At 39.6% G+C, this 25943-nt stretch overlaps 1 protein-coding gene across 4 annotated transcripts in view; it reads left to right on the top strand.

Moving 5' to 3' along the window:
* The window catches only part of ZMIZ1 (zinc finger MIZ-type containing 1), a 339352-nt gene that overhangs the window by 86538 nt on the left and 226871 nt on the right, over positions 1-25943 (top strand). Inside the window, exon 3 of one of the 4 annotated variants that reach the window (XM_038141492.1) lies at positions 3645-3685. The exons of the other annotated variants lie outside the window; for them this stretch is intronic. The gene's annotated coding sequence lies outside the window, so the exon portion shown is untranslated. The remainder of the gene's footprint in view (positions 1-3644; positions 3686-25943) is intronic. 4 annotated transcript variants of the gene reach the window in all.

Here is a 25943-nt window from a genome sequence, read left to right as displayed (position 1 = left end):
CTTCAGCAAGCAATTTTATAATTATTACCACTTCTTAATCAATTCCACTTGGTGTGGATTTAGGTACCAAGTGTTTAGTGTTGGTTGCTCAAATCTGGAAACAAAGATTTTACAATAGGGCTGTCTTGAACCTTTGATGTGTGGGAAGACAGTGCTTCTGATTTTATGATGTCTTTGCAGATACAGCTGAGCTGGTTTGGTGTGTACAATTTGAGCTTTAGAAATAAAATGTACCATGATACAGACACAGTTGTCTTGGTGCTCTCCAAGCTCAAGCCAGCGGGCAGTGTTGCTGTACACCACAGTATCCTGTTCTCAGGCCTGAGCAATGGCTTTACTGTAGTTACCTGCTGGCCAGCACAGCACACCCTTGGAAGAGGGTGCAGAGAATGGAATTTCATTGTGGACAGGGTGGTGGTACAGCTGTTAGAGGCTTTGGGAAGTTTGCCTGCCTTGTCAGCTACTTATAATCAGTAATCCTAAGAGCATATTGGAATATCCTGTTTCCTGCTCATCACTGGCTCTGTTTTTCCCAATATCCCTTTTCCTAACATATGTACATAAAGGCACATTTTTTTTCAGTTTTGAAATGCAGATAATAATCAATTTGATAGTTTTCATCTAAAGAAAAATATAAAGCTTGCAACAACTTCGCAAAAACCTATTTCTTGGTATATTTCTGGGCATTTGTATTTTTCTAAGTGGCCTTAAAAATACTGTGGATCGCCTCTCGTTATTCATTGAATTACAGGCCTTTTGAAATACCTTTTTATGTTCATGGGTTTGCACAGTGCATAGCACAATGGACTTGCAGTCTTGTCTGGACCTGTGGTTTTTACTGTAACATTTTTTAAATATTTTTCATTCCCACTGCAAGGTTTAGTTAAGTCACTCTGCCCCAAAATCCAGCATCCCCTTTAGACTGCATATTGTCCTCAGGGTATAGAATAAGGCTAGCATAGAAAAAGCTTTTAGAAGTGTGTGTCTTCTCTCTATGTCCTCTGTGGTGAAAGTGCAGTCTCTCCAACCTGGGTCGATGCTACATGTGAGCTGCATTCTCTTGTGTATAAATACACCGTGTTAAAAAAGGAAAAGCACTGAGTGCAGCCTGCTTTCTAGTGTGTCCATGCTCTTCTCGGAACTGATGGGGCAATTCCTTTCTCCTGAGCTCACTGCTCCTGGGTGAGCCTGGGGACAATGTGCCTCCTCCTGCCCTTCTCTGCCAGTTGGAGAAATCCAGCCTTGGCACAACAAGTTGGGGAGGATCTGCTCCGCCAGGAAAGAGATTCTGGTGAGGTTTGTCGTGTTGCTCACTGTGCATCACTTCTGACTTGCCATCTACTTAGAGAGATTTGTAAGCTGGCTGTCTCCTTTCTACTCCAAGAAAACCCATTTGTGGAGATGACATTGGTATTCATATGCTTAGGCAAGATAGAGTGGTCTGATTTGGTTTGTTTTTTGTTCTTCTTTTTAAAAGAAATGTGCATGTTTTAGAGAAAGAAATAATTTTAAAACTTTGGGGGAGGGAGGTTGGACAGGAAAAGTGAAACTGGCATGGTGCACAAGTGTTTAACAAACATTATCAACAAAGCTTTCAACAAATGTGAGGAAATTAATCTCTATGTATATATTTTTTTAATGCCACCCCAAAATAAACTCACTTTGGTCAGAAAACAAGTCTCAGACACTTACATTGTTTATGATTTGTCTGTTAATGGCATAAAAACTAAAATATTGATTTAATTTACAAAATATTGATTTAATTACATAGCTGGGGATGTGAGTGTAGACGGTCTCTAAGTGAGTACAGTGGTCCAGCAGAAATCAGAAAACTTGCAATCCATTTCCATGTCTCAGAAGAGCTCCTTATTCTACATGCTCTAGAACATCTCACTTGATTTCTGCTCTTAGGGCTTGTGTTTGGGAAATAAAACTTGGCTTACAGCCATTTCACTGAAGTCCTTTCATTTAGGTGGGAAACACATCAAACAAAGGAATCGAGTCTCATTTTGAATATTCTGGAGTGCATTTGAAGGTAGCATCCATTTAGACATTATAGTTTCATAGTATCCAGTGCCCCTTTTCACCTGCAGCTCTCTGCTGATGTTTATCATGCTAAGAGAAAGAACAAATCTTGCTTTAGTAGGTTTTACTAAATACTACTTTATTGTTTCAGAGCACACAATGTTTATTTACAGGAAAGGTACAAAAGTAGTTGGATCATCAGAAAGTGCCAGAAGAAGCTGTTATGTTTCATTCTTGTTAACAGAGATTTTGATTAATTTTTTTCTCTTGGCTGATTATTTTTCTTTCAGAGTTACTCTTGCCTGGGTTGGACTTCCCTGAAGTGTTTTCAGTAGAGAAAGGCAGCAAGCTTCCTCTAAGTGTCAAAACACTGTTTCTAGTCAGAAGCTGTCAGCAGTATCTACCTGTGCCTGAAGGCAGCTAAATCCTTTTTTGAAGTTGTAGACTTTGCCACTAGATTTAAAAAGTAAAAATATGGGAACAGTATTGATGTTAACGACTCCATTGGTTTTATAAAATGGGTCTAAGATTGTGGTTGGGTGACCTGAAGAGACAACTGGATTGTTTATAAAAGGTGACCAAGCAGGATTGATGTCACAAGCCTGTTAAACTTTCAACAGAATTTGTGAAAAATCTGTGGCTCAGAAAAGACCAAAACCTGTTTGACTGATACAAGGAAGAAGTGAGAAATCATTAAGGGAAAGGGATCTTTCTGGATTCCTTCTGAAGTCTGGCATGAAGTGTATTTCTATTTTCCATCATGGGCAGTAGAAAGTTCCCATCTTGGGATTTTAGTAGTTAATTTCTTCTGTGTTTTGTCATTTGCATTTGGAGTGAATGATACACCTCTGGGTAGTTTCTATTTAATGTGCTTTTAGTACTATTTTCATTATTACTATTTCATTATTACTATTTTACCAGTAATTTAGTGTTGTGTGACTTAGTTAATGATTGCAATGTGATTCTTCATCACTATCACAAATAGTTTGTGTCTCTAAAGGAATGGGAATGAAATGTCATAGCAACAGATGTGTAGTTCTGAAAATGTAATACATTTTTAAGAATGAGAACTTAAAAAAGCAGAGATCCTGGTTCTGCTAAAACTGGGCTGTGCCTTCACCCAAGGTCAGGAGGCCCAGTATGAATGGGTGGCCCAGGGCTGTGTACCAGTGTTTTTAAAGCAGTTAATTTATAACAAGAAGCTGTAAAGCACCAACCTGTGCTGGGTCTCAGGGCTACAATCCACACATGGTGTTGCCAAAGATTGTTTGTTTCTGTGCAGAGATCTCCATGATAGCAGTGTCTCTTGGCAGCCACTGGAAACTGCTGTTATTAAAAACCCTACATTTCTCATTAGAACAACTCTATTGTACATATTGTTTAAATATAGATTACTAATGAAATGACTTTTTATTGCTTTCCCAGCGAATACTTTCAGCATAAAGTTAATTTGTAGTGTTATGTAAATTCTGTTTAACTTCAATCAAGTTTTTAATTATGTTAATTGTGTTTTTACCACAGTAATTCCCATTTGATTTGTCATCTCCTGTTAGGTATTTAACATTGCACAGGGTGTTTTTTTTTCTTATTTTCCTTTTTATTTTCCCCTCCTGTTTTAGTCTTTGATATCACCTGGAATAGAGCCTCGCTCTGAAGCTGTGTAAGTTTGATTTCCTTTCATGCAAGTATGATTTAATGAAGAATTACTACAGAAAACCAATATTGGAAATACTTTATTGTTTTGGTATTGATTAGCAAAAATAAGATTAGACAGAAGTACCACTGAGAAGACATCCAGCTGTTTCATTTGCTCCCTTTCCTTTACCTTTCTTCCGGAGGCTCCGGTTCAGTGAACCTTTGATGCTGACAGCCCTTGGATTCCATTTAAAATGTCAGTTGCTACTTAACACCTGATGACCACTCAGTCTGGGCCTGCCTTGCATAGATACCAATTGTTCTCACAAATGTTTGCTTGCCCACTGAGCAGATAAATGGACCCTCTTTTGGCAAATTGGCAGCACATTAATCACGTCTGAGATAGGACTTGTCAAGCAGCATCTCAGGTCTAGATAGTTATTTTTTTGCAGTTGTAGATACGTATTTTTTAATATAGTTTTCTGATGGAATTAATTGGAAATAGAAGTTAAATCTGTCTTCAGAGGTCATGGCAGAAAAACTTCTTCAAGAAGATGTATGATATTTCATGTATTTATGTAGAAATTTTCTCATATACATGTGAAAAGATGGGGATTAGTTTTGTACAACAGTGGGGGGTCTTTTAATTAAAATATGCAGCCTTTTTTTTTTCTGAAATCAGGGCTTCCTTGAACTCAGTAGTGATTTTTGCTCAAAAATTGTTCATGCTGAAGTAAAAACTATGTAAAGGATCTATGATACATTCTGAATTCTGGTACGCTTGAAGTAGCTCAGTTGGATACTCAAAATTAGCAGCAGAATGTGAAATATTTGCTCTGGGAACATACTATTAAATATAAATTAATTGCTATCTTAAATTACTTTAAGGACATTTGCATACTTGCAGGTTTATTTCTAGAAGATTTGGATTATAAAGACATTAACAATATGCTAACTGTCCTGCTTGAAAAAGGAGTGCTTGTAACACCTAGCCACAGCCTTTATTTAAAAGTGCACTTTTGAGTTATTTGCAGAATACTCTTCATAGTGTGCTTGTACACTTTACATCCTCAGTGTGTGCTGGTATTCCAGCATTGACTGATAATACTGTCAATTCACAGGTCTCCTACAGAAATGGAAGATAGAGAAATAATCTACTCTCCCTCTTGAAAAATCACATTTCATATGTAACTATTTCAATGTATTTGATTGAGATGGGAATTGTGTTACTTTCTCATGGGAGTTGTTTGAATTTCCACTGTTTAAAAATCAATTCAGCTTGATGAGTGGTGGATTCAAGCAGTGGAACCCATTAAGATGATTTCATATCACCAGTTGCACCCTATTTAATCTTTCTGTAGGGAGATAATTAAGTTGAACTCATTAATTTGCACAGATGTTGAACGTTTCCATCAAACTTGGCTTTCTCCACCCTCACCTATCCTTCCTGCCCAGGTGCATGGCACTGCCAGCAGTGGGCAATGCCATGGCCCTGAGTGGGGCAATGCACAGGTAACTGTGGTCTCCCTGCACTGGATATAAACTTGTCCTGCAGCTGAGGCCGAGTAGGAATCTTGGGTTCTGACTTTTGTATTAGGCTGGCCGGCATAAAGATTGTTTTTCTTTTTTCTCTGACTACCTGAGATTGAGCCATTCTATCTTTAATGGTATATTTATATATGCAGTTCCCTTTTAAGCCACATACAAGGTTGTTTGGTTTTGTTGGTTTTTGGTTTTTTGTTTTTTTGGGTTTTTTTTAAACAAGAATTTGTAAATCTTCAGCCTGCTACATTTCAATGGGCTCTGAATGCATTTGGTGCGTTTTCAATATGCTGGCAAAGAAATGTTTGCTTTTAGGAAGTGATTTTTTGCATTGCTTTTGACATCTAGGTTTAATTTCCTTTGAAGCAATAATATTTTCTTAAGAGAATTTAGAGCTGGTAAACAGCCCTCCTATACAAGGGCTGACCATCTCTATTTTCTTTCATGTCTACAAAAGCTGATTGGAGTAATTCCTTCCTCCACCCAAAATTATACTGGTTGGGAGCAGATGCTTTCTGTTGTCCACGTAGACATTTTAGAAGGCACAGCAGTGCCTGGTTTGCTCTGATTGCCATGAGTGTCTGATCACTGGTGCCTGTGGTGGGAGCTCTTCTGCTGACTGTGCACAGCAGAGTCCATCTGGCAGGTGACAGACCCAGAAAAGCCCTGTATGCCACTAGAAATGTTTTATGCTAGGAAGGTAGATTGATTTCTGGTTTACTATCCTTCTTGTTGGCTACTAAAAAAGCAGTGTGTATTTTACTGTATTGAGCTGGTTTCTAATACTCTGGTACCACAATCCAATCACAAATGAGCTTCTATTTCTTGTCTTAGTCTGTCTAAAATTTCTCTCCAGTTTGGAGTCTGAAATAGAAGTCTAGGTCCAAGTTCCTGTATGGCATCTAGAATTTACCAAACATGTATGCTCCCAAAACCTCCTAAAATGATTTGACCTGGGTTTTTCTGCCATGGGGTAATGTCTTTTGTAGGGGCACATAATCACTTAGAGAAGAAAGGTCTTTTGACTGACATTTTTAGGTCTTGATATCTTATATGTTTCATAGGTACTAAGAAGAAGAAACTGAAGTTGTAGGAGTGCTGCATCCAACATTATGCTGGGATTACAATGCAATTAGAGTATAAATCTCAAAATAAAAAACTGCGTTTCTTCTCTTGAAATTAATGCAGTGTTTTAAAATTAAGAGACATGACAGCACTATGGGCATAATCTGTTGGACTGGTAATTTACTGGGGATATTTCTAACTTGTTTTCTTGTGCTTGAAATTGTTCTAAGACATTTCAGATGTAAAAGAGCACCAAATGCACACAGTACTTCACCACAAAGTAGTTCATCCAATAAAATATGTTCCTAAGGAGATGACAGGTAAAAAAAATTTCCTCTTTTAATATTTTAACAATATTTCATTGATTGTTAATGTCTAGAAGATGTAAATTCTTTTATTTCCTACTACTTTTCCTTTGAAAAGGACCTCCATAAAGATGAATAAAAACCAAAAATTTGCCACCATTTCTTTAATGCACCTGAAATAAGAGTTACTTATTTAAGTTTTTGCCATGTGATCTAAGCTTTTTTCCCACTCCTTTCCAAAGGAGTGATGTCTTAACCAGTTGTGTGGCTATTTTTCCTATTTGCTGAAATAAGTAGTTCAGTCTAGGTGGAGCTGGAAGGGCCTGAATTTTTAAGCTCTTGTGTAAAGTGGAGAGATGAGGCCGAGCAGAAGGGAATGCCATTAGCACGCAGTGACAGTGGCAGCAGAGCTATTCAGACAGCTGCACGTGTCATCTCATGTACTCGGGTCCCGGTCATGCTGCTATTTCTGTCTCGTTAGCACAAATCACAGCATCTACTTCTGCGAGTCCCTGTTGCACCTTGGCTTATCTAGGGGCCCTTCCTAATTTGAGTGAGTTTAAAAGGGATGGTGAAAATTCACAGTCTGGTAACAAGCTGTTCATTTCACTGCAGAGCACGAGGCAGTGCCACCAAGCCCGTGTCTGCCCAGGCGTTGGGCACCTGGCCCCTCTGTAGGCATCTGGGAATGGTACCCCAGTGCTCGTCTAGACTCAGAGGGGCAGCATTTCCTACCAGACAATATCAGCACGTAAGATGTTTGTACAGAGCAAGTCAAGCTAATTCAAGGAAGGTATCTAGAGGAAAACCCTCTGTCTGCTGCTGGTTACTGCTTCAATGGCCACATATTCTAGATGCTGTCTTCTCAGATAACCACCAAACTCCAGGAGATGGAAGCATTGCTTACAGTGAAGCTTATGGTGAAGTCATACATTTGGTATTGTAACTCAAAGCAACTATAAACCAGTATTATGAATTAAGGTATTTAAAAAAAGATAAAAGCAGACTACTGCTGGTTGATATGATATTTCTTTTTGTTGTGTTTTGGTGGTGTTTTTTTAATATTTGCCCATGCTAAGGCATCTTGTTTCTTGTATTCTTTTTTTATTCTCACTGACCTGGACCAGATGTTTCATTGTTTTCCGAAAAGTTCCTGTTTTCAGTACAGTAGGTGTGTGTTGTATTTCAGAAAATAATGGTGTAAAAGCATTAATACAATTTAGCTGTTGTTAACTTGCATTTTAAGAAGCCTTATAATCTGCTTAGCTGTCAGTGTTCCATTTTTTGTATGAGACATTTATTTCAAGAATTCCTAAATGCTTGAAAAGAATTCTTGCTAAGGCTGTCCTGTATGTTAGACAGATCTCTAACTACACCTACAGTCATGCATCAGTGTCCATATGGAGAAATTAGTCTTTTTGAAGTTAAAATTCTTGTTAGATGCTCAGAAATATATCAACAGGATTTCTTTATGCTGTTTACAAATGCAGTATATTTCTCAGTTTATGAGCTTGCTACATGTTTACTGTTTGAAGAATAATGTCCATATTTACTTGTTTCAATCAACTTGCAAGTTTAACAAAGTATGAGGCTCATAAACAGGCAAAAGCCAAACATAGTATATTGATTTAATACTTCTCCTTATATGGATTTTCTCAAAATCTTTCACCATATTCAAAATGAGGGAAATTAGAGTTAAGTTTGTCTGTCCTTAACAGTCTGTCATGTGTTCTGCAGGGACATATGTCCTGACTTTTTGTGGTTTAATTGTTTTAGCAATAAGGATGAGAAACAGTAAGATTTTTTTTTTACTTTTGGGTAAGACAAGATAGAGCATGCCAGTGAGCGCTAGGAGAAGCCTTCCCAGGACAGCAGTGGAATGTGCTATTGCAGGTCTCTGAGCTTCAGCTGTCTGTAACACTGTGTGTGAGCAGTTGACCTAAGAGTGGCTCCTATAAGTGCTGCCTTGCTTTCAGGCTTCCTAGTTAACTGATGCTGAAGTCAGCTATCTTGCTTTCTGGAAATATTCAGTAATGATTTAATCTAGCAAATAAGCATTCAGTAATTTAAAAAAAAAATAGTATTTCTTGATGACACAGTCAATTGATAACAGGCACCTTGATCCATGACTTCCTTACTTCAGTAATTGAAATTTTTCCCTTCAACAGCAGTAAGAACTGAACCAAAGATGTGTACAGCATGTGCTGTATTTGCAGAGGGAGCTACAGGGGAAAGATGCTGTTGAAGAAATTAAAAATTTAGTTCAGTGATGCCAGCAGCAGGCTAAATGCAAACTTCTCTTGTAGAGTCCTGTGCTGGTCAGAGCTGCACAAGAGGGTGTGGAGCAGCCGTGTGGGAAGAAGCCTCTGAAAAGGAGGCACAGGAGTTCAGTTGTAGTGCATCTCGTACATCATTGTGTAAGTGGACATGTGTCCTGGCCAGTGAGTCACTGGCAGCTGAGCTGCAGCAGAAAGGGCAGTGGCCAGACTCATTGTGCTCTGCTTATAGCACTACTTGTTTAATGGGACCAAACAGGAATCCAGTAGCTGTCCTCCTACTCGTTCATCTGCAAATAACCGGCGTCGGTATCCATGCCTCGTCCGCAGAAGGGGTAAGGGAAAGCCTCCTCCAAGGCTCCTGTGTAAGGCATGGAATAGACTAAACCCTCTTGGTTTAAATCATCTGCGGAAGAGCCCTTTCTTTGGGAATGGTTGTTTTCACGTTTTTGTCTTGGAAACTGCTGAAGCACCCTACAGGGTTTGGGTTTCTGTCTTGGTCCTTGCTGTGCATGCAGGCAGTGAGAGCCAGGCTTAGTGCTAATCAGCTGTGATTCATTGTGCCTTCACCCCGCAACATCTAATACTGAATAGATTTGAAACCTTTGATACATCTTCCTTTGTTGGTTTGTTTCCACAATTCACTTCCATTAATTTCCAGGGCCTTAGGGATCTTTGTTTTCGCGTTGCTGATGCTGGCCATGAGCACACAGGCAGACAGGCAGCTGGTTACGCCTCTGCCTGCCAGGCTTCAGGAGCCAATTCCTTCTGCACAAGCGCGCAGCTCGCTCAGCCCTCTCCCCGTTCCTGTCTGGATTATGGTTTCATTAAGATCTCATACATATGTGATATTTTAACTCAAATGGGATATAATAAATTTCATCTGAATAAGCAGTGCTTTTTATGTGTCATAAATTTTGCCTTTTCCTGTCCCCACTAATACGTTTCCCCCCTTAACATTTCAGTTTTATACTGATAAACTCCTCGACATTTAAATAGTGCTGCAGCAGGCTGGAGGTGCAGAAGTGGGTCACGCAGAGCTATCGGGAGAACCGTGACTTTTATAACTGCCTGAATAGCAAAGCTCCCGGCTACTCAGATTTCTGCCAGGTTGACTGCCGCTGCTGAAAAGAGAGAAATAAAGTGTGCTTTCGTTCGAAAAGCACTTTGCACACATGATTCAACCTTTTCAGGGCTCTGGTGTGAGGTGGGTAAATGTTGTTGCTTCAGGTAGAGAAACTGAGGCAGGAGGCTTGTGTGTGCCATTCTGAATAGCTGGGGTTGGGTGTTGACTGGCAGGCCGTGCTTGGGCTCACATCACAGCCACGCCCTTACCTAATAGGGCCCTTTTCTGGCCCTTTTTTGCCATGCTTCCGGGTCTGGCATCCTAACAGAATGGAACTTTCAGTGTTGTTACAAGGTAACTGGAGCTGGAAAATGTCTATCTGCTGTCTCGAGGCACCCTGGGGTGGTTGCTTTGGCTTTTTTGCTGTTCTTCCTTTTCCCCCTCTTCCCTCCTCAGTTTCTGGCCCAAAATAGTTCCACTTTCCCACTTGAAAAAAACAAACAAACCAAAACCAAACAAACAACTGATGAATTTCATTTACAGTCCTACAATGAGAAGTCAGAATTCTTTTTGCTAGAAACAGCAGAAACTTTTATGGCGTTAAAGAGAACAAAAGTACTATATTTTCTGACTTCATCTTAGTGGATTTCTAACTGCCTGTAGAATACATACATTTGTATCTGTAACAAGCTTTTAAAATGTCTTTATGTGCTGTATAATCCAAGAATGATCCAAGTGCACTGTGGCTCAGAGATCCCTGCAGTACTGAATGATTATTAGTGGGAGTGGAGAGATCAGTTTAGGAGATTGTTATAATTTCTGGAGGCCCTAAAATGTGTGGCAATATTTTATGTTTATGTACTTTGATACTAGATTTTTTGGAGTGTGTCTTCTGATCTGTCTGTTGAGTGTCTTAGTGGTTTGTGCAAACTCAGCTTTATTTCTTTAAAAAGAAGACATTCTCTCTGAAATAACGTTACTTAAAAAGCACATATTATTACATGACTTTCTTGCTTAATTTTGCGTGCTAAAGGAAAGCTATAAAGGTCATTTGGTGAGCAATTTTATCTGGGATTTCCTCCTAGTAGTTAAAACCACATGACGTTAATAACTATTTACATAATCCCTAAAAACTGGTAGGCAAATTGTGCATGTGGAAACATGAAAGGTAATGTAAACAGGCGAGGTGCTTTATCCCGAGATGTGTGTTTCGACTGTAAAGCTGTGTAAGCGAAGATTGCAAAAAGGTACAATTCTAATCCATTTCTTTTGTCTTAAGGAGTTGGTGAATTGTGAGTCCTATTCTAGGAAATGGATTTTTGATTTTCTGAGTGAATCTATAAAAACTCCTTGAAATCACTGTCTTTTGGCAGTTAGCCAGGTAGTTCAGTAAACAAGCTGGATTGATTATCTGAAAGTTATTTTTTATGTTAATGTTAGATTTCAAATACATAGTGTCACCTTCATGTCTTCTGAGTTCAGCTGTGTAAGGTATATTCAATCCTGTATCTACTTCCGAAGCCAAATAATTTGGTTTTTAAATATAAGCAGAGAAATCTTACTTCACAGTAATGAATTCTGTTGGAATCCACAAACAGAAAGTAAGCCTCAGTGCCTTCCATACCTAAGCTTCCTTCAGCAGAGGTCCTGATTTTTTTTTTTCCCCCTTGGTATAGATGCATGAGATGAGTAGGTATTGAACTGTTTGTTCAGTGCTGAAAAGGGAAATGTGCTGTTCTAGCTTGTGCCTTACCAGAGGAAAGCCTGGTTGGAACAGCTGGCTCCTCAGCTTAGTTCTTGAGGTAAATCTTCTCCTTTCACCTCCTACCCAAGGCTAAGATGTTTGGAGAGGATTCCTTTAAGGGTGATGAACAATCACCTTTCTGGTTTTTGTTCAAGCAGAGAATTTTAAAAAAGAACATTAGCAAAGGATGGAAAAATTCTCAGCAGCATAAAAGACAGTGTGGAGGGAACGTTTATCTAGTTAGCCACTGTGTTTATGTTTCTGTCTGTGCACCTGGCTAAAACTATCAATCTGTGTCTTAAAATGGCTTTGTGAATGTTTCCTGCTAATGAGAAGCAACTTCAGTGCAGGGTTGTAAGCTGTATACCTCCTGCTAGATGGGCGATGTACATTAATAGCAGTGAATCTGAAAATCATGCGGCATCCATTCCCCAACCTCACTCTTGGCCTTGTGTTGATAACTGCATTTAAAACCTTGCTTTTTGGAATCAGATGATTGTTTAAGCCGAGCTGATAGGATCATTTTCCAGTCCCAAAATCCCTAGCAATGCTAAAACCATAAGAGAAGGAAAATGTAAATCAAGTGTTGCAGAAGAGTTTAAGGAACAACTCAGGTTATTTCATGATTGTCATGGAAGTTTGGATGGTTGGTTAGTTATTATTGATCACGACTGGCTTTAAACATAGAAATAGCCATTTACACTTACCCAATTTTAATTTTGAGACCTTAAAAATAATAAAAAAGGGCTACTGAAACTTTCTTCATCTACCAGGGCATTTGTGGCCTCGTAACAACAAAAAAGATATCATGCTACTTTCTCATTTTATTATTTCCTGTATGTACATCCTGTCATTTGTATATTGCTGCCCTCTTTTTTTCCCACGTTTCGCTTATAAGTCACTTTCTCTCTTCTGGCAGCAGCTGCTATTTTATTTTCTGGATGCTGCAGAAACTAAGTAATAATTGTACTTATTTTCAGGATTGTTAAAACTATGGATAGTTTCTACTTGAGCAAAATTTCTAGTTTATTTTTAATTAGAATATCTTATGGATTGGTTTACTAACAAACAGCCCCCAAAATGATGACAAAAACTTTGAGGTCCCCAAACTCTAGGAAAAAAAATCCCAAATCAGCCTGCCAAAGGTATTTACTGAGTGTGCTTTTTACAGTGGCCTGAGAACAAAGCACACTTCAGCTTTGTAAGTGTTCATCCTGTATCTCCCAATAACACCCTATGGCTTTTGGCAAATAGCTTGATCTCTGCTGGCCAAGTTGACCACTGGTGAGCATGAGGCTGAATCCTCCCAGGCCTGTGGAAATGCATCAGGTTATTCCACTCATTAACTGACTCCTGTAGGTAATATATATTTCTCTCCATTTGCAAAATGGAAATGGTGATACTTTTTGCCTGCCTCTCAGTGGGATCTGGGAGGATTATTTCTGTCTCTACAGCAGCGTATAAGTGGCACAGATGATTACAAAGAACAAGATGTGCAATTACACTGGAGGGGCAGCAAGCTGCGAGTGTCTCGTTACACTTCCATAGCAGAGCAGCTGGCTGATGAGCTGTCCTGACCTCCGCAGTCAAACCAGATTTCAGCACAGTTGGCTCATTTGTGGGCTACTCTGATTCCTCACGTCAGGACCTCTGTTTTCTGTAGGTGCCATCAGACAGGGAAATACAGATGACAGATACCCACTGGAGCTGTACATTTGTGTTTGGCTTGCCAGAGCAATTCCAGGCACTGTGGATGCGAGCACCTGTAGGTGACCGTCTTTGCCAGAAGATTGTTCTTTCAGTAGTGTCAGTCTTGATGCTCTGGCCACCTGCTTCTCCCACGACAGTCTTCACTCCCTTGCTGGCATCACCTTCTGCACATGGGACATGCTTCCTTACAGGATTTTCCTTTCCCTGCTTGCTTGGCTCAAATTCCACCTAACAACTCAAAACTTCTGTAGTGTCAGCAAGAAGTCGGTCAGTAATAATAGTAATATTTATTTTCTTTAATGCCCTTCCAGGTGTATACCCTGTTTATTTGATTTTGCTTAGAATGTGAGCTCTTGGGTGGACACCTTCCTGGGTCTTTTCTCCTGTGGGCTGCTGCTGTGTTGTCAGTGTTGCACAGGGTTAACCCCAGTTGGCACTGTGACAGCTCTATCTTGGGACACTTGGGAATTCATTTTTAGGGTTTCCCTAAACTTGTTCAGTGAATTAAATAAAAGGTGTATCTGAAAGGCAAGTTCTTTCGTTTGTGCTCTGTGTGTGCTTTAAAGCTCTTTGAGCAGTTAAGTTATAGTGACTGCTGAAAGTAATGAGAATGAGTGATAAGAAAAAGGATTTACTTGTATTTTCATTAGGATCTATTAAGACTAATGTAATCAAATGGGATCAAAATGCTGTCACCTTCTGAGGGTCATTGTCAGTAATTGTAACAATTAAGTGATTATTCTAGTGTCTTGCCTAAGGGAAAATTCAAGTGACTGAAATAAAAAAATAGGAGGTGTGATGCCATGCATTTAGGTGTGGAACTCTCACTTATTTGAACTGGATGCCAAATAGTTTTAAACCATGTCAAACAGCTGCATTTGGTTTTCACTTTGATGCATTAACAAGAAACTATGGTGCAAGTAAAGGGCTGATATTTTAGATAGCAATTAACAGAGCAAGAGAAATGAAAAAATGAAATGAAAAATTTGTATTGAACATACAGAAAAATAGAAACCTTCAGTTTTGGATTTGGGTGCTGATTTTTGAGTTTGCCAGTTTGTAGCTCTTAAAAAGCTTGACTTTCAAACAAGGTGCTGCAGACTTTCTGAAAAACAGACATGGATGGCATTTGAGGTATGTAATCAGTACAGCCAACATACTCTTTGGTGTCAAGGGCCTTGCGGGATGTTTGTGGAATCAACACTGCACGTGCAAGCAGAGTGAAACGGATGGGAATCTAACCAGGTTAGTATCATGGCACAATCAAAAGCAGTAGAATGAAGCATTCATTAAAATTACCTCCTTCAATAAAGGATCTCAGGTACATTTTGTCGTTATTGTTGCTCTGTTTTGCCAGAGTCCCTCATAAGCAAAGCTGTCAGTTAGTGCTGGCAGGATAAACCCCTAAGGCTATTAGAACAGCATGCTTTTTATCTCAACTGTGTCCTGTTCAATGGGAGCTACAGTTTGTGGCTAAAGTATTCCGCAACATTTTGACTTGATTCAGTTTCTCAAGTTTTGTGCTCAATATCATGTGCCTAAATATTCCTCAAACTGAACTGGGAATATACCCCATAGTTATGGAAAAATAACATATTGGAAATTCAAGTGACAAACATCTATCTCCACTACTATAGAGTAGACTTTTATTTCATCCATTTCAAAGCTGTGAATTATGATGTATGTCTGTTAAGGGAAGGTTAAACTATTTGTCCTGCCTTATATTTTTTGTGTGTACTTTAAATTGTATTTTGCTTTTGTTTTAAGCATTCTCCCATATTTCAAGTAATACTTTTTAGAGTGCACATGTGCAGATGTGCAAACATATCATTTCCCTTTCAGGACAATAGGAGATGTTTTGGAATACTCATTCCTACAGAACTTAAACACCTTTAACCATTTTAAATGTGTAAATGACCCAATAAAATCAATGCAAGCTCTTAAATTAATGAGCTACTTGGGAATTAGCGATAAAAGCATGTGATCTCTGTGGCTTTCTTGCTTTAAACATGCAATTATGAAAAAGGACTTGAGCATGATGGGTAGGGGAGGAAGAAACTAGTCTGTAAAACTTGGAAAATATGGTAATGTAAATGATTTGTGATCCAGTTCTTCTCTAGAGGTGGCAATGGTTGTGTGAGACTCTATGGTGTGTGGTGAAGTTGGCTCTCAGTCTGCGAAGTCCATTGGCCATTAGGATTGTCGTGCTGTGTCTGTGCAGAGCACCCAGGCACACGAAAGGTCGCACCTTGCTATTTTGGGATCGGCTGAGCGCGGAGCTGTCACACAAATAAGCTGAAAGGCACAGGGAAGTTGTGTGTGGTGTGACCAGGGTACGACCATTGCTGGCTAAAGCCAATGGGAGTCTTTTTTGCAACCTTAATGCTGTTAAATCAGACTCTGTTTTAGCTCAGACCTTTTCATTTCTTGATCTGCAGCCATTTGAGAATGTGCTCTTATATTTGTAATCTTTAAATAATGCTTCAGTCTGAAGACTCTCACTTGCCTGCGAGTAGTTTTGGAAGCTCTCACATCGTTTTTCTGCTAGACATTTTCAACTGTTGCTTGTGTGGTTTTAGATTTACCTGATATATTGGATACATAGATTAGGGATGTTTATTGTTCTTTATATGTTGAAAGGAAAAATTGTATTTGGCCTCTGACAATCCCAAATCAAGATCAAGATAGGGTCTATAACACTTTGTGCTCTGATTCCTGTGAGGGTTTTTTGGAACATTCAGTGGTGGTGTGCCTTTGTGTTTGCCAAGCAAGTTTCTCCGTACGTAAAATAGAAACTATTTTTGATGTTTTCCTAAAAACATTATGGTATGATTAAAACATGGGTTGGTTAGGACAGGAGTAGTCTTTGTTTCTGTAAAGACTAGTGCCAGACATTTCTGGTGTATCAGAGAAGGAACGAGCAGTAGCTGCAGCCGTTGTCATTAGGGTCCTTCCTTGTGTGCTGGCTTCACTGCTGCCTTCTGGCAACACGAGTTCTGGGCTGGCAGTTCAGCAAGATCTTTCAGATCTGTCAGAAGCCTAATCTAAAACATTTAAGTCAGTGTCTGATCCTTCCCATTAGCAAAGGGGCGTTCCTGAGTTCTGACTATTTTTTTTTTAATTTAAACATACTTTGTTTCATGGGAGAGAATCAGGGTAATTCCCAGTCCAGTTTTGAGACACAGGAGAGAGCATTTGCATCATTATCTTGATTGTGCTAAGCATGTGACCCCTGGAAAAATGGGCTGATTATGGAAAAGTCTTCTGTTTGTTCCTGATTTCATTTGGCCCTTGCTGTTCTTCTGTTGATAGCTCAGGATACTACTGTCTCAGCCTCACTACATGGAGACTGCTACAGGTGTCACAGAAGCTGGTTAGTTATTATAAAGCACTTTGTAAATAATAATCTGTAGTAAAAAAATAATTATAATATTGTTGAAGCACAATTAATTCTTCCAGTAAAACTACAAAGAATTAATTCACAAATCAAGAACTCGAAACTGGGATTTTCTGTCTGTAAGAACCAAAAGACATTTTTGTGGTCGTACTTCATTTTCAGTTATTTCATAAACTTATTTTCATGATGGAAATTACCTAGTATGCAAACTGTAGACTGAGTACTTGAAAACAAACAGGGCTTTGTAGTAACTTGTTATTTTCCCTGAAGAATATGTGTGCCCTTTCTTGCACTCAGCATTGTACTGCTTCATGTGGTTTTGTCTTTGGTATACAACCCACTGTGCTCCAGCTCCGCACTTGATTAAATGGCATTATGAACTCTCTAATTATAATACCTTCACTTTATTACGCTCGAAAGGATTGGCTCTGGTGGATGGTGGTGCAGACAATGTGCAATGTGAATGCACTAGTTTGAGTTTCCTGATTTGTGTTGTTATATGCATTGTGAGCTTGCCTTGTGGTCACCATCATGGAGGTAAATATGATTGTGGGACTATACGTAACAAAGAGGTGATGTCTTTCGTAAGTGCTCTACTATCCCAACTAATAGTTTATGCTTTTATTACAGTAGCAGTTATTTAATATCTCTCACATGAATGCAATCTTCAAAACACAAAGAGGTTTTCTTGGGGTACTTTTGGGTTTTTGAGGTTTTTTTTAAATGGATGTGTGAAGCAAGTGTTAAGACATAACTTTTCAAGGAAGGTTTTTCTAGGAAAGAAAGAGAGATAATGAGGTGTTGTTTGTGGTTTTTGTAGCTAATATGAAGTCTGGAACTATAATGACAAGGAAGTTTGGTATGATGTTGGAAGCCTGGTTTTCTTTCCCTACTACCCTTTCCCTTTCTACCTAAATTAACCTCATGAACAGTAGCAGAGTTGCTGTACCGTCATTTGTATTTGAGGATTTGTGACTTGTATACTCTTTCTTCAACAAGAAATTGCTGAGGTCCTCAATAAGGTTTCATTGATGCTAATGTTAAAGTCTATAAAGCTGTTTACATGGTCTTATCTTCAGACAAGAACCATGTCATTTTATTAGTAAAACAGAAGCAAGGGCAGTTAATGTTGTACAAAAAGTCCAGAGAATTTGATGGAAGAAGGGACAGAACAGGAATCTGCAGGGACTAGTCTGAGTGTGTTTAGTTTGCATCTGAACAGTGACAGAGGGAAAATAAAAGAAAGGCAACATAGTTGTGAGGACCTTACTGAAAAGGGGTTAGAGTAATGGATCTTAGATGCAATAGGATGTAGGGAAAAAAGAAAGAAAGCCTAAGTGGAAATATGGGCGTATTCTCAGAGGAGTCATTGGACCAAAAAGCAAGCAAGCACCCATCACAGTGCAGGAGGAGCATGGCCTTGTCCCCACTTGATGATGGGGTCTCTCTTCCCCTTTCACTTCAGGCACAGCCCTTGCCTCCCTTTGAACTCTCTCTGCGACCAGCCTGATGCCAGGTTATATAATCCCTCCTAACACTGCTTTTAGCTAGGGGCCACGCAGCTCAGCTCTGCCAAACGCCATTGCCCTCCCTCCTTCCCAGAGGTGGCAGCCAGCTGAAATGGGATGTGCATTCCAGATTGTGCTGAGGCTGAACCAGAGTTCTGGAACAGCCAGTGTGAGGTCACTACCTGCATCCACATACTATGGCATGAATAAAATGCTATGGATTATCTTAAAATTGACACAGTGTCATTGAGGCACTGTAAAAGAGGCATCAGTAATTATTTCGGTGTGCTGCAATTTTTGTTTTACTTTTGAATGTTGGGGAGTGGGGGCTTTGCAAACAAAAACCTAGTACCTGCTAAAAAATAAAAATTAACACCCCCCCCCCCCCCCCCCCCCCCCCCCCCATAAACAAAACCGCAAAACAAAATGACGAACCCAAGCCATTGAATTTATTTAGTGTCTTTTTAGCATGGTCCTGGGGACATTATCTCTAAGGATATGTTGTGTCCTGCGAATCAGAACCGTAGGCTGCTGCTTTGTGTGTGTGCACCAGTGATTCTGCAGAAGGCTGACAGAGTCTCTGGGCTGAGCCCAAGTGCTGTGGGCTGGCAGATGTGGCGGGCAGCGTCTGTGTGTGGTTGGGAATAAAGAGCCCTTGTGCCTGCTAAAAAACACATGGGATTATAGACGTGGAACTGCTGAAACTGTCCCTTGCATTTGAGTTCAAAGAAATTCAATTTGTTTTAAAAATAGGTTCAATACGTATGTTTCCTGCTTTAACACAGCGTCATGTATTTAGGATCTTGTAGAAGATGCGGAGGGGGGAGTTTTGGAGCAAAGCAAATCACTGGCAGATTTAGCATCATGTACGTGTGTGCCAAGTTATTCTTAGCATGAGTGGAGCCCAGTCAAAAGACTTCTGGTTTGTGTGCTATTCTGTTGTATTTTAAACTAATGTTGTGTATAATTGGCATTCGTTAAGGGGAAAATGTAGTGCTGTTTGCTTACATCATGCAAAGTAAAATTAGCGATCAAATTAATAATAACTCTTTTTTTAGGCATGGACTAGGAGCCGGTTGCATGGCAGTACTGTATGGGGAAGAATCAGCCAGCTCAGTTATTATATTGTGCTCGTTAATACTTTCCTCCTCCTTCTATCCTTTATGCTGACATTAATGTTAATTACTTACTTGCAGCAACCAAAAAGTATTGATGAAAGCCCATGAACCCAATGTGCTTTTGTAAAATTAGTTTCCTGCTTAAGCAGATATTTCTATAGTAATTGACACAAACCAGCCTCAGACAGAGAGGCAAAGGCAAGCTGGTTGTATGATTGATTCACCATATTCTGTGGTTATTTCATGTTGATTCTAAAGAGAAGACTGTAAGTGTAGGGCCAGATGCTCCACCTGGGTCCTTATCTGAAGATGTGGCCTGAATAATTTATTAAGGTGCTGTCCTTTACATTCTCTTTAGCTAGAAGTCTTGCCATAAAAAACTCCCAGAGTTTTAAAACCTTTCTCTTGTTTTGCTTTGCATTTGATAGAATAGTGGACCATTACAGTCAATCCCAGCAGTCTCAATACTCATGCAGAATAAGAAGCTGTATGTGCAAATGCTGCAGTGTGTATACTGCAATATGGGAAAAATAACTGCCCATTTGTACCTGAATTCTCTCAAATGCCTAGGAATTGTAAGTGTTAAAATGAACTGGTTTCATGTTTTAAGGACACATGGAAGTGGTTGATTGCTTTGGTTTTTTTTTTTTCTTTCTTTAAAGATTAATAAATAGGTTCTTTTGTTATCCCACATTACCAGGAGATAAAAAAACTGCATCCTGTAAGATGTGATCCCCAATAACATTTTCTCTTTGAAGGGATGAGTAGTTCCCTGGTGCCAACCTTGTGGCTTTAATGTGATTTCCCAAATAGCACAAAGCTTGTTAGTTTAAATACTGACTTTCAAACAAGCAATATTCTCTTCTGTCTGGCAGGACAGCTAATTGTGCTGATTTCCCCTTGTTTTGTTCTCTGATTTTCCTTTTTCAGTAGAAAACTGTAAATATTATAAAAGGTCAGGTGGTTTCTGTCCAAGTAATGGATAGCTTCAGGCTCTAAAAATGATGCCTGTTTATGGTCCTGCCATCTGCAGGAGCAGCAGCCTATCATAAAGTTACTGTATTGATCTGTCACTAGTACTGTCTTGTCTGCCAAATGAAAAATGGCTTAAACTCATAACCTAGGCCAGCAGTTTTCTTATTGTAAGCCAGACAAAAAATGCTATTGATCTTCTTTGCTGAAGTGTTCTTTTCACAGCTTGCCAGCATCAACATACTGTTGTCCTTAGTCAGGGCTAATTAGCTAATAATTTAATGCCACTGAGACAGCAATCTCAGTTTGGTTTAGTAGCAAGGGAATATGCTGTAACTTCAGAAGTATGGCACCTTTTTAAAGCACAGTCATGACTGCAGCGCTTGTGTCAACTTTTACACTCTCACTTCAAGTTTGATTTGCTCCACACTAAAGAATAACAGTCCACTTAGGTTGAGGTGTGCTGTCACGTCAGGATTTATAGGAAGCAAAGCCCAGATGCAGTGCTGCTGTCTGTGTTCTTGTATGGTGCTCTTGGTTATGCATTTGCACTTCGGCTTTATGATCACTTCTTGAGTGAAACCAAATAGTTCATTGAATTAATCATGGGATCCCTGTGTTTGGGAGCTACAGACCAGATGGATTCAATCACTTCTGATAAACAGCCAAATATACCTTTTTTGATTGACTCATTTGGTTTCTTGGGGTTTTTTTTTTGGTGAAACACCAACCAAATGAAAAATGCACTGCTGAATGTTATTAAATCAAAGTTTGTAAGATGGATCTTTCTTTCTAAGAAGTAAGTCTTCTTAATTCTCTTACTGCTTTGGAGGCCAGGAGGTTGCAAGGAAACTCAGATTGGAAGCATGGGGAAGATCTCATCTGCTCACGCACATTGAAAATGCATACTAATCTTCCACAAGGATTACTCTTTTTAATTCAAATATTCGATTATGTGTATGAATGGAGTTTGCTTGCTTCCATTCTTTAGCTGTGTATAGAAAGCAATTGATATAACTTCAGCTGGAGGATGGGTCAATGTCTCTCTGCCCATGTTTAATTTTGTGCGTGGTTCTCCTGGCTTGTCACATACATACTCTTGTGGTGAAAAGTACAGCCTGTAAAATGTTCCTTTTAGAATAAACAGTAATAAAACCTTCTGAAATAGAATTATATGTGCTTTGCCAAAAAAAGAAACAGACATCATATCCCAGTTTTTAGCTGTTAGAAAATTTGTCAAAGTTACTGACCCAAAGCAGCTTCCTCTGTAGTCTTTGCCTAGACAGTGTAGGCCATGTCGTAGTTTATATTTCAGAACCATGCATGATTCAAGTTGTATTTTTGTTTTCTGTTCCATATTGCTGAGCACAGTGTGAGGCAATGCACAAGAGGCGGAAGAAAACAGATGATCCCTGAGGGAAGTTATTCTTTACATTTCATGCATTAGTTTCTCTGGAGTGTGGGTACATATGTTAATTTTGTACATGAAAAAGGAGTTTAATCTATAAGGACACTTAAAATTTGCTTGAAGTAAGGCAACTTTTAATCTCTGAAAGCATCCCCAAAGTGCAATTAACTATTCTGATGTCCTGATGACTCAACAGATGCTTCTGTAAACTAGAACACATCTGTCAGATTATAGAACTGATCGGTTGCTATATGTGATTTAAAATGACTGCCCATAAATGGTTGTATAGGGATAAGTAGCAAATAGATGGCAGGGGTGTCCAGCTTTGCAGCAGTCCTTTAAAAACATTTGACAATGCACTGTTGATTGTCACTCTCTGAAGCTGGCTACAGTCACATGAAATGCCTGACTCTTCCTTCATATCTTTAAAACTTGTTTGGGATTTTCTGTGTATTGCCAGCTCCCTTCTAATGCATGCGGGCTATTGAGTGGTATTTTTAATAAAACAGTAGAACTAAAGATTTTTCGAAGCCTTTCTGAAGATTACCAGTCGCCAATTCAACTGATTTTTAGACTGTATTCCATCTGTCTAGCAAAGAAAGAAAACACATTAGCAGTCCACACATGAATAGCTTATTAGTTCATTTGCTGTGTGCTCTACAGTGATTCAAGACTGATCTAAAATATTCATCCACAATTACTGGTGCAGCACAGTTCAAAGTGCTTCAAATCTGTGGGTTTGACTGAGAAATTTAAGGAAAATAGCTGCAAATTGATTCTATATGTAATTAATGAAACATTTCATTCTTATGTAAATATTAAATGCCTGTCTATTTCTCCTCCTTTTTTTCCCTTTCCTGTTAGTGAGCTCCCCCTCCCTGACCTCCATTATATATTTGTTTGTTTTGTAGGATGGTGGGTGGGCTGGTATGGGGGCATATTCTCTTGAGAGGAAGAATTAATAGCTGAGTCCTGTGAGTCATTCACTGAACAAACAGCTGTTCTCCCTCTAATTCACCCTTGCTCGGATGTCCATCCCACCCCCGGAGAGGAGCTGCCAGAAGGCACTGTTTGCCTTTGCCTCAGTTGCTGAAACCCAGTCCCCTTTCCTGTAAAAACTGCCCTTTCCTTGGCCGAGCATCCTGTGCCCATGTAAAGCAGAGGTGTGGTGCGAGCCCCTGGCCAGCGGGCTGCAGGCAGCCTCCTATCTGCTGCAGGGACACGGCAGAATGGCCGTGGCAGCCCACGTCCCGTGTGTCTGGGCAACATTTTCCAGGGCTCCCCTCTTACAGAGTAGTGGCTTTGGCACAGCGGAGCCTCTTTGGAGCTGGGGCTGGCTGGCAGTGGCTTCAATACGGGTTAAAAGCTTTTGGTGTGTTGCAGAGAAAGGGCTTTCAAGGACAGCACGGAGACGAGTGGATATTTGTGCAGATATAAGGAGTGAAGTCAGTGAGGCAGGACTGGGGTTTTGTTTGGGGTCTCTCCCTCCCTCTTTCAATGTCACAGAAAATTAATTCTAGTTTTACAAATGCTATCAGTGGAAGATTTTAAGAACAGCCTGCAGTAAAACTTGGAAGATCTTGAGGCAAACTGCATCTTGGCTTTGAAATTACTGTCTTTCCAGCTCAGATGTCCATGCAGAACATGAGTTGTGTAATGCTGCCTCTCTGATGTTGCGGATGACCTCGAGTTTTAACATGGGCAGCCTGGCAGGGCTTGGCATCAGGGTAGGCTCCTGCCGCCCTCCAGGGGACCAGAAAACCCTGATCCAGGGCTACCAGTTTGAGAGTACTTGTGTAATAGCTTGTGTGATAGACAGCAAGGAGCACTATCTGTTGAAACCAAATGACCTGAAGAGAAGATGGGGGGAAACTGCTTCTAGCTATTAAATCCCAAGATAAGACTCTTCCTCCGAGACATCTGTGCAATTATTCCTTTTGGAGCTTTTATTGCTATGACATTAATTTGCATTAAAGGCTTGGATGTCTAAAATTGTGTTTGCCTGCATCTTATTTAGGTCATAGTGTTGCAGCTTTCCTGCCCTTCACTTCCCTGCCATGACAGCACCACTCAGGCAGGCAAAGCAGGCAACAGCATGCTTCACCCTGTGCAGACATGGGGCTGGATATACATGGTGTTTACTGTTACAGAAGAGGGTGGTTAGGGTATTCAGTGAGCTGATGTGAAGGCACTCAAGAAAATGGACTTGGCAGAGGACAGATTTAAGTTTTTGTGAAATGCCTACTTTTGCATTTAGAGAAATGGAATTTCACCCATAAGTCTTGGCACACCTGCTAGGGGCAGTGGCTAAACCCAACAAAATAGATATTCATAATGGACTTGACTGACAGCAATATAGGATGTTAAATTACTTTTTTCCCCCTTCCACATACATGAGCTTGTTTCCCTTAATATGGGTCTTCACATCACTTGAACTGCTTTCTGTTCAAATTGCTGTTCACTGGTGAGTTCCATTTTGATTTAACTAAAATCAGGGAAATAGCCTTCTCATCTCCACTCCCTGAGTGGAAGGAAGGGCAGGAAAGGAAATGTATATGTTGATCAAGTTTAAGAGGTTATTAGGCGGAGATGGTAAAAAAACCTGCTCCTGATTTTACATTGCTGACCTTTTAACTTTCACATTGGAGAACGTGGGAGAATGAAATGGTTTAAATATGTTTTCTTTAGATACTTTTAGTAAGAGCTCTCAGATATTGTTCTTTGGTGTTGAAAATGCACTTAATTTTTAACCTCCTTGGTTTTAAGACAGTTAAACTGGAGGGGTTTTCACCTTGATCTGTTTAAAGTCAGAGCTGTCTTATAACAGTTGTTTGAGTTAAGTGGGCAAAGGAAATTTTTGGGGATTTCAGCTAAGTTCTATAAAATGGTTTTAGTAAATGGGGGATGTAGCTCAAAAATGCAGAAGTTGGGGTGTAACTTCTGCAGGAAAACACCTGTTTAAGAAGTACTTTTTAGCTAAGGAAAGAAGAGTTTTTCTTTGTAAAACCTAGGCACACAGCTCTAGAAGTGGTCTAAGGCTCCAAAGAGGTTTCTGTTTGTTTGTTTGTTTTTAAAATTTTCTTAAAAACCTGCTTTCCTCAATTTGGTGCTCAGTTTTTGCACCTATGTGTTGCTGTATACACTACTCTGTTCCATACTGCATAGGGAAGAACATTTTCAGACCAAAACAGACCAAAACTTGATCATTACCAGAAGATTAGTGAAACAAGATATAGTGAATCAAAGTGAAAAATATAAACCACTATATTTTTATTGGTGGTGGTGTAAGTTTCCTTCACTTTAGTATTTTTTCACTTTATGCAGGTTTTGGGTTCCGCCCCCCCAGCAAAAATGATGCGCACATGTTGTGTGTAGTTCTAAGCCCTTTGCTCCGCTACTGTCCTTAAGTAGTAATGCTGTAAAGATTAAGAAATTATTCTACTGCCAAATATAAGACATTTGTTACTTTCGGAGATGATGGCTTAATTTTTAGTATTCCTTGGTGGTTTATATCTTGACATTTCTTATGACCTACAATTAAGATGACTTTAGTGAAGTCTCAACTTCTGTCCAGATTTCTAAGTGTGGTTGAGTGTCTCCAGGGAGAGCCTTGAACTGCTCACTAAATCAATTTGTTCTTTTCTCAAAACAGATTAAGTATGTTATACCACTTTATATTAAAAATAAATAACCCCAGATGACACAACTGCTACATGTAAAATTAAAAAATGTGCTCTGCACATTTTGAAGGGTAGTAATTTTGATGCCAATGCTGTGCTGATAGTAATACACCAGAGAGAGCAAAGAATGGTTAAAAACAAGCATGTCTAATCCTGTCTCGCTGTTCTGCTAGTCTCGTTTGAGAATTAGGTTGATGGCACTCTACTTGGGTGGGTACTAACTACTAGATGTGGCAATAATCTTCTTTAACAGATCCTGAGACACTTTGCTTCCACTGCCTTGTCTCCCTGGAGAGAGATTTTTTTTTTAAATTTGCCTTATACATGCCTACTGCTTTCTTTTAAGGTCAGTCTTCTCCCTATTCCTTTAGCAAGATAGGCTGCAGAACTTGCTTGTGACTCACCTGCACCCTCAGCTGATGCTGCAAGTATAATTTGAGTAGACTTCTCATGTTTACTGTTTATTTTGTATCCAACACACAGGAGGAGCAG

The sequence above is a fragment of the Motacilla alba genome, chromosome 6 (genome assembly GCF_015832195.1).
Source record: "Motacilla alba alba isolate MOTALB_02 chromosome 6, Motacilla_alba_V1.0_pri, whole genome shotgun sequence".
Classification (NCBI taxonomy): domain Eukaryota; kingdom Metazoa; phylum Chordata; class Aves; order Passeriformes; family Motacillidae; genus Motacilla; species Motacilla alba.
This window is presented reverse-complemented; position numbering and strand designations above follow the sequence as displayed.